The following is an 8,250-nucleotide window of genomic DNA, read 5'->3' as shown; positions in this document are numbered from 1 at the left end:
AAAAAAAAAAAAAAAAAAAAGACTGCTAAAATCTAACAAAGCAATTAAGAAACAATTCCAACATGGCATGGAAAGAATAAATGACCTCGGAAAAATCTGACTCAGGTGAAGGAGCTGTACACTTTTTTTCAGACTGTATTTTCTGATTTTCTGTATTCTTGGTCCTCTGGCATTTGGGGCTTGGTCCTGGAGAGACTGCGCAGCCCAGGGGCTCCTCCCTAAAGACAGCAGTGGTTCCCCACAGGCTTACCTCTGATAACAAACCAGCCGTTCCAGAACACATCCCAACCACCTCCTATCAGAGACGCACACATGAAGCCACCACTCCTCCGACCTCAGTCACCCCAGGGCCAGGTATTGGACAGGAGTCTACCTTCCCCGCCTCTCCCATCCCTTCCAGGGAGAACCCTATGAAGGCCCCGAGCCCTGCTCCGCTCTCCCCGCTCCCACCTCCTGACCGATCTGGGCACCTTCCCACCTGGCCCGTGTGGTTTGCTGTGCCCCCTGCCTCCAGGGACTTGTGCATGTAGACTCCTTCCCATGTGACAATAATTTCTGTCTCTGTGTGTCTTACCATACTTGACTAAAACAAATCCCAGACACACATTTTAGAGCACCTTTGAGACTAGGCGTGGTGGCTCCCGCCTGTGATCCCAGCACTTTGGGAGGCTGAGGCGGGAGGATCACTTGAGGTCAGGAGTTTGAGACCAGCCTGCCCAACATGGTGAAACCCCCGTCTCTACTAAAAATACAAAAACAGTAGCCAGGCATGCTGGCACACGCCTGTAATCCCAGCTACTTTGGAGGCTGAGGCAGGAGAATCGCTTGAACCTGGGAGGCTGAGGTTACACTGAGCTGAGATCATGCCACAGCACTCCAGCCTGGCCAACAGAGTGAGACCTTGTCTCAAAAAACAAACAAACAAACAAAAAACACCTCTGAAAACTAGAAAATATCTCTGTAGCACGCTGAAATGAAAACAAGACACAACCCCAAATAACTGGAAAGACACCGCATGTTGATGGGCGGAAAACTTGCCATTGATCAGACAGCAATCCCCAGTCTGGATCCAGTGTATTTCCCACCAATGCTACAATGAAATTTTTTCTTTTTTTGTAGAAATGGAGACGGCAACCCTTAAGTTCGTATGGAATTGCAAGCTGCTCCAGAGAGTTGAAATAATATTGAAAAAGAAGAATAAAGCTGGAAGACCCAGACTTTCTGACTTCAAAGTTTTCTACAAAGTGATAGTAATCAAAACAGCATGGTATTGGCAAAAAGTCAGACATATAGATCCATGGAACAGAATAGAATCCAGAAATAAACCCATATGTCACCGGCATTTTTGATTTTTGACAAGGGTGATGAGACTGTTCAATGGGGGAATTGATAGTCTCTTCAACAAATGGTGCTGGGACAACTGGGTATCCCCATGAAGGAGAATGAAGTCAGATCCCTAACTCACACCATATACAAAAGTTAATCCAACATGTATCAGTAACCTGAATATGAGAGTGAAACCCACAAAACTCTTGGAAGAAAACAGAAGAGTAAGTCTTCATGACCTTGGATTTGAGAATGGATTCTTAATAAGACACCAAGAGCATGAGAACAACGGAAAAAAGAGATAAATTGAACCTCATCAAAATATTGTGCATTAAAGGACATTTCCAAGAAAAGTGAAAAGACATTCTACAGAATGGGAGAAAAGATTTACAAATTATACATGTGATAAGGGTCTACTATTCACAATATACAGAGAAACTCTTTCAACCAAAACACAAAAGGTCAAATAGTCCAATTTAAAAAATGGGCAAATGACTTCAATAGACATTTCTCCAAAGATACACACACAGCCAACAAGTACATGGAAAGATGCCTGGCATTAAGAATCACGAGGGGAATGTGAGTTGCCACCACCTGAGATACCACGTCATCCCCTCAGGTTGGCTATGAATTAGAAAAGGAAAATTCTGGCCGGGCACGGTGGCTCACGCCTGTGATCCCAGCACTTTGGGAGGCTGAGGCAGGTGGATTACTTAAGTTCAGGAGTTTGAGACTATCCTGGCTAACATGGTAAAACCCGTCTCTACTAAAAATAAAAAATTAGCCAGGCGTGGTGGCAGATGCCTGGAATCCCAGCTACTCAAGAGGATGCGGCAGGAGAATGGCTGGAATCTGGGAGGCAGAGGCTGGAGCGGACTGAGATCGCGCCACTGCACTCCAGCCAGGGCAACAGAGCGAGACTGTCTCAAAAAAAAAGGAAAATTACCAAGTGCTGATGAGGATGCAGAGAAACAGGAACCTTCAAATGTTGCTTGCGGAGAGCAGGCAGTCCTGCTGCTAGGGACACAGTTTGGATTCCCCGACAGGGTAAGCAGGGCAGGCGTGGCGGCTCACGCCTGTGATCCCTGCATTTTGAGGGGCCACATTGGGAGGACTGCTTCAGCCTGTGGGTTTGAGGCCATCTTGAGCATCATGACAAGACCTCATCTCTACAAAAAATTTAAAAATTAGCCAGGCGTGGTGGCACTTGCCTGTGGTCCCAGCTACTCTGGAGGCTGAGGTGGGTGGATTGTCTGAGCCTGGGAGGTCAAGTTTGCATAAGTGAGTGAAAGAAAGAAAAAGAGGAAGGAAGGAAGGAAGGAAGGAGGGAGGGAAGGAAGGGAGGGAGGGAGGGAGGGAAGGAGGGAGGGAGGAAGGAAGGGAGGGAGGGAGGAAGGAAGAAAGGAAGGAAGGAAGGGAGGGAGGGAGGGAGGGAGGGGAGGAAGGAAGGGAGGAAGGAAGAAAGGAAGGAAGGAAGGGAGAGAGGGAACAGCATTTTCCTGTAGTTCTGCCACATAGCCAGTGGGCCCCCAAGGAAGCCGAGGACAGCCTGCTGCCGTGTAATTCTCAGCCGCCAACCCAAATCCATCCACTCTCCAGTAACGTCCTTAAAGCAAAAGCGTCCCGCCGAAGATCAGGAGGCACACTGGGCTCTGGAACGGTCCTCACTCTTTGCTCGACGCCTCTGACCCTGGAGCCTTGAAGGTTTCGGGCCATCATTTTACGGAGCGCCCCTCAAGCCAGGCTGCTATTTTTTCACCATTAGATTGAGGGCATGCCCTTTTGGCAGGAGCTCTGCCTCCTGTGTCCACCTGCTGGGACGTCCACTCTCAACACCCGAGCAAGGGGCATCTGGCCGGCTTCTCCACGGAAGCCACTCCTCCCCTAGTGATGACTGCGTGTTTCGACATTCACACACACACAGGCACACACACATGCTCACACACATTCACATCACACATGCACACACATACACATGCACACTCACATGCACATACATATGCACACATGCTCACATGCACACAATACACATATGCACATTCACACGCTCACATGTGCATTCACACACACACAGGCACACTCACACGCTCACACATTCACATCACACATGCACACATACACGCATATGCATACTCACATGCTGACATGCCCATTCACACACATGCACATATATGCACACACATGCTCACATGGACACCCAGGCACATTCACACATGCTATGTGCACACATTCACATACATGCACACACAGGCACACACATGCTCACATGCACACAACTCATGCACACAAGAACACGCTCACACATGTACACATGCTCACACAGGTACACACACATGCACACACACAGGCACACATGTTCACACATGCACACACATTCACACAGGCACACACATGAACATGCTCACACATGCACACATTCACACACATGCACAAATATGCATACACACATGCACATTCACAAACGTACACATGCTCACAGGCACACACATACACATGCACACACATGCTCACATATGCTCACACATGCACACACGAACATGCTCAAACGTGCATACACATTCACACTCCCATGCACACATGCATACTCACACACATGCTCACACATACACACATGCTCACACATGCACACATACACACATGCACACACATGTTCACACATGCTCACACATTCACACACATACACATGCACATTCACTCATGCTCACACATGCACATTCACTCATGCTCACACATGCACACATACACACATGCACATATGAACACTCAGACGCATACTCACACATGCACACTGACACACACGCTCCCACGTGCACATTGACCTGACCACATCTATAATGAAAACCTTCAGCTCCCACAGCGCCTTGACTGTGGTTCCATCCTGGGACTTACTCTCTGTTCCCGCTCTCCCATCGCGCTGCCCTCTTCAGCAGTGAGAAGCGGGCCCCACCCCCAATTCATTGGTTGATGTCATCAGTCCCCCGTGTGCAACCCACTCTGGGCCATTGTGGCTGTGGCCCCCCAGGCCCACCCTGGGCTTTAGGACCAAATTTCTCAGGAGGAAAGGGAAGGGGCGGGGTGGAGATGGGGGTAGAGCCTGACTGTTTAAAAAGCTTCTGGCCATGCCAGTTGTGGTGGCTCACGCCCGTAATCCCAGCACTTTGGGTGGCCGTGGCAGGCGGATCATGAGGTCAGGTGTTCAAGACCAGGCTGCCCAACACGGTGAAACCCTGTCTCTACTAAAAAATTAAAAAAAAAAAAAAAAGTTAGCTTTTTTTTGGGCACCGTGGCTCGTGCCTGTCATCCCAGCCACTTGGGAGGCTGAGGTAGAATTGCTTGAACCGGGACCCGGGAGGCGGAGGCTGCAGTGAGCGGAGATCTCGCCATTGCACTCCAGCCTGGGCTACAGAGCGAGGCCCCGTTTCAAAAAAAAAAAAAAAAAAACAGCTTCTGGCCGTTTCAGCGAGGGCTGTGGGCGCTCCCTGCGGTTTCACTCCGCGGTTCCCCAGTGACCGGCGTGATGAGCCAGGCTGCGCCCGGGCTGGGGGTGCCGGAGCTCAGGTGCGCCCCCGCCTTGCCTGCCCTCAGGGGGACTTCGGAGGGCCTCTGGTCTGCCAGGACCACGCTTCCGGGGGCGGGGGGGGCGTCATGAGCAAGAGCCACGGCTGCCCCGACTGGCCAGGGGTCTGCACCGCGCATCCCGGCATCAGGGGTTCGGGGGTTCACAGTCCAGATCCCGGCGGGCTCCGTCCTCCTCCTCCAACCCGCCTTCCTCTTGGCTGTCCTAAGCGGCCTCTGGGGCAGCGTCCGCCGACCTCTGACCCTTGACCCCTGACCTGCATGAGCCCCTCCAGCTCCCTCCTCCCAGAAGAATGGAAGGCGTTGGCCACAGCCTAGGCCTGGAGGGAGACCCCGCTCCAGGCCTGCACAGCCCTGGCTCGCACCCCAGTGCAGTCTCGGAGCAGTCCTGCCTCTTCTCCCCGTGGGGAAACTGAGGCAGAGAGGGCGTCGTTAGCTCCTACGGTCACACGCAGGGCCTATCCCAGCCCAGGAAGTTCCTGGGCCCTGAAACCCGCCCCCGCGGCAGGTGGGGAGGGCGGGGAGGGCGGGGCGGCTGGCTCCTCTCCGCCCCCCCCCGCAAACGCCCCCGCTCCTCCCACGCCGGCCTCGCCCGGCTCCGCCGTGCACGGTCAGGGGCCCCCTCTGGTGGAGACACGGGGAAGTGCAGCACTCCGGCGGGAGCGCGGCCTCGCAGCAGGGTCGCGCCTGTGACCGCGGCGTGGGAAATCGGGAGGGTTCCGTGCACCCTGGAATAACGGACCCAGCAGGGCTGTGAGATACAAAACCGGTTCAAAAAAGTATCGTGTTTCTAAATGCCAGCCATGCACAGCTGGAAAATAAACGTGAACATCAACATTTGCTAGGGAATAAAAAATCAAACACTAGGAACACATTTAATGGAAGGCATGCAAGATCTTCACACCGGGAAGTACACGCGTGGGCGGAGAACATTTCAAAGCCCTGCGCGAGGGGAGAGACAGGAGCACGGACCGCGGTCATCACCCTGGGGTGTTTCCGGCGGGGCGCGGTGGCTCACGCCTGGAATCCCAGCACTTTGGGAGGCCAAGGCGGGCGGATCACCTGAGGTCAGGAGTTCGAGACCAGCCTGACCAGCACGGTGAAACCCCGTCTCTACTAAAAAAAAATAGAAAATTAGCCCGGTGTGGTGGCACACGCCTGTAATCCCAGCGACTGGGGAGGCTGAGGCAGGAGAATTGCTTGAAACCAGGAGGCAGGGGTTGCGGTGAGCTGAGATTGCACCACTGCACTGCAGCCTGGGCAACAAGAGTGAGACTCTGTTGTCAAAAAGAAAAAGAAAAAATCAAGTGATTCCTCCACTCTCGGTCACCGTGCCTGAAGGGGAGGGGAGAAGGCACCCGAGGTGGTGACCACATTCTACATCTTGCTTTGGGCTGCAGCTGCACAGGTTTGACAATCGGCACAATTTTTTGGACTGGACATTTGAAGTCTGTGCATTCTGTTTAATTTCCTCTCAATCAAAAAATATGTGTGTCCACTCAGTCCTGTGGGAAGTAGAAAAGGTCCTCTTCAAAGTTTCCTTTCTTGTTTAAGAAAAATTCACAAGTGTTAGAAATAATCGTTTGTTTTAAACACTTTCTTCAAAAGCCTTCTTGCCTTTTTGCTAGAGGCCCTCTCCTGTGTAGCTGTTAGACACGCCATGCTTACAAGCACGTAGTACATTCTATGTCCTTGTACTTTAACCAAGATCTCTGTGCTGGACGTGCTCACAGGCCTGTCCCAGCTCTCCATTGCTTTTACCTGTTTTAAGAAAAGTTTTAAGTTATTAGCCAATCGGGTTTTAGTTCAGATCATGAGGTCTGGCTCCAGCCAACGGAGATCAGACACAGCAGCAAGGATGACCCCAAATGCGTAAGGGATAAATATGTCTGCTTTCCTTTGTTCATTGCACTCCTGTGGCAAGATGGTTAGTGAGGGTACTTTTTCTGCAGGAAGTAAAAATAATTGCTCTGCTGAGAGATCCTTTGTCCCAGCACTAATTTTTCTTTGCAGAACCAAAAAAGAAAAAATTTATACAAAACAGGTTATCACTGGGACATATAAAGAGATTGGAACTCATCAATCCCATCCTCACAACCACATCAAAAATGCTGAGCGAGCTGAAATGCAGATGAACAGCCATCAGAGAACTGAGCTCACAGGGAAAAGCACCGCCCCCAGACGGGACAGACAGGTGGCTACAGAGAATCCCCATTCACGGGGTGGAAGCCAGGCGGGAACACGTCACAGGTGACTAATTGCTGGAGGCAAGAGTGGACAAGCTGAGGCCTAAACATTCCAAGTGCTGGTCTTAGGGCGACTCCATGCTTTCAGGAGTGTTTCCTCCTGGAGGCTGACAGCCTCTGAAGGGGAAGATGAGAGAAAAACCCACTCATACTTCAAGAACAAGGAGGAGAGAAGTGACTCATTGGAAACGAACCCAGAGATTTCTGTTCTCTTTAACAAAAGCCTGCCCTCCAGACAAAGTACTTTACCAGATCCCAATCTGACCTAGGGAAAGGGCAGTGAGACACCTCAGCTCCCCCAGTTTTCCCGTCAGCCCCAGGACTCAAGCCTGCTGGGCAGAAAGAGCTGAGATTCAATCCTAACAGTACAGAACATATCCCCTGTCCCATGGCACCTCACTGCCACTCCAACAGAGCTTTGGTATAATTACAGCAAAGGACAACTTAGAGAGTCACAGGACACTGATTCTATTTAAGAAGGAGTTTCTAGGGAAACCAAAGAAAACAAGCAAAACAGAAACAAGGACACCAGAGGAAACCAAAGCCCCTCGCACCCACAGCTGCAGCAAGCATCCGACTCCCAGCCAGAAAACAGAAAAACCTCATGATAAAACCTCTTTACCTCAGCTCCTACTACTGAAGGCATCATATCCAGTTTTCAACAGAAAGTTACAAGGTGGCCGGGTGTGGTGGCTCACGCCTGTAAACCCAGCACTTTGGGAGGCTGAGATTGGAGGACCACTTGAGCTCAGGAGTTCAAAACCAGCCCGAGCAACATAGTAGGACCTCATCTGTACAAAAACTCAGAAAATCACCCAGGCATGGTGGTGCATGCCTGTGGTCCGAGCTACTCAGGAGCTGAGGTGGGAAGATTGCTTGAGCCTGGGAGGTTGAGGCTTCACTGCGCTGTGATTGTGCCACTGTGTTCCCGCCTGGGCCACAGAGCAAGACCCAGTCTCACTGATAATAATAAAAAAAAAAAAAATTAAGCCGGGCGCGGTGGCTCAAGCCTGTAATCCCAGCACTTTGGGAGGCCGAGGCGGGTGGATCACGAGGTCAAGAGATCGAGACCATCCTGGTCAACATGGTGAAACCCCGTCTC

The sequence above is a fragment of the Cebus imitator genome, unplaced genomic scaffold (assembly GCF_001604975.1).
Source record: "Cebus imitator isolate Cc_AM_T3 unplaced genomic scaffold, Cebus_imitator-1.0 Scaffold444, whole genome shotgun sequence".
NCBI classification, from domain to species: domain Eukaryota; kingdom Metazoa; phylum Chordata; class Mammalia; order Primates; family Cebidae; genus Cebus; species Cebus imitator.
The sequence above is the reverse complement of the archived record's forward strand: the minus strand, read 5'-3'. Positions refer to the sequence as shown.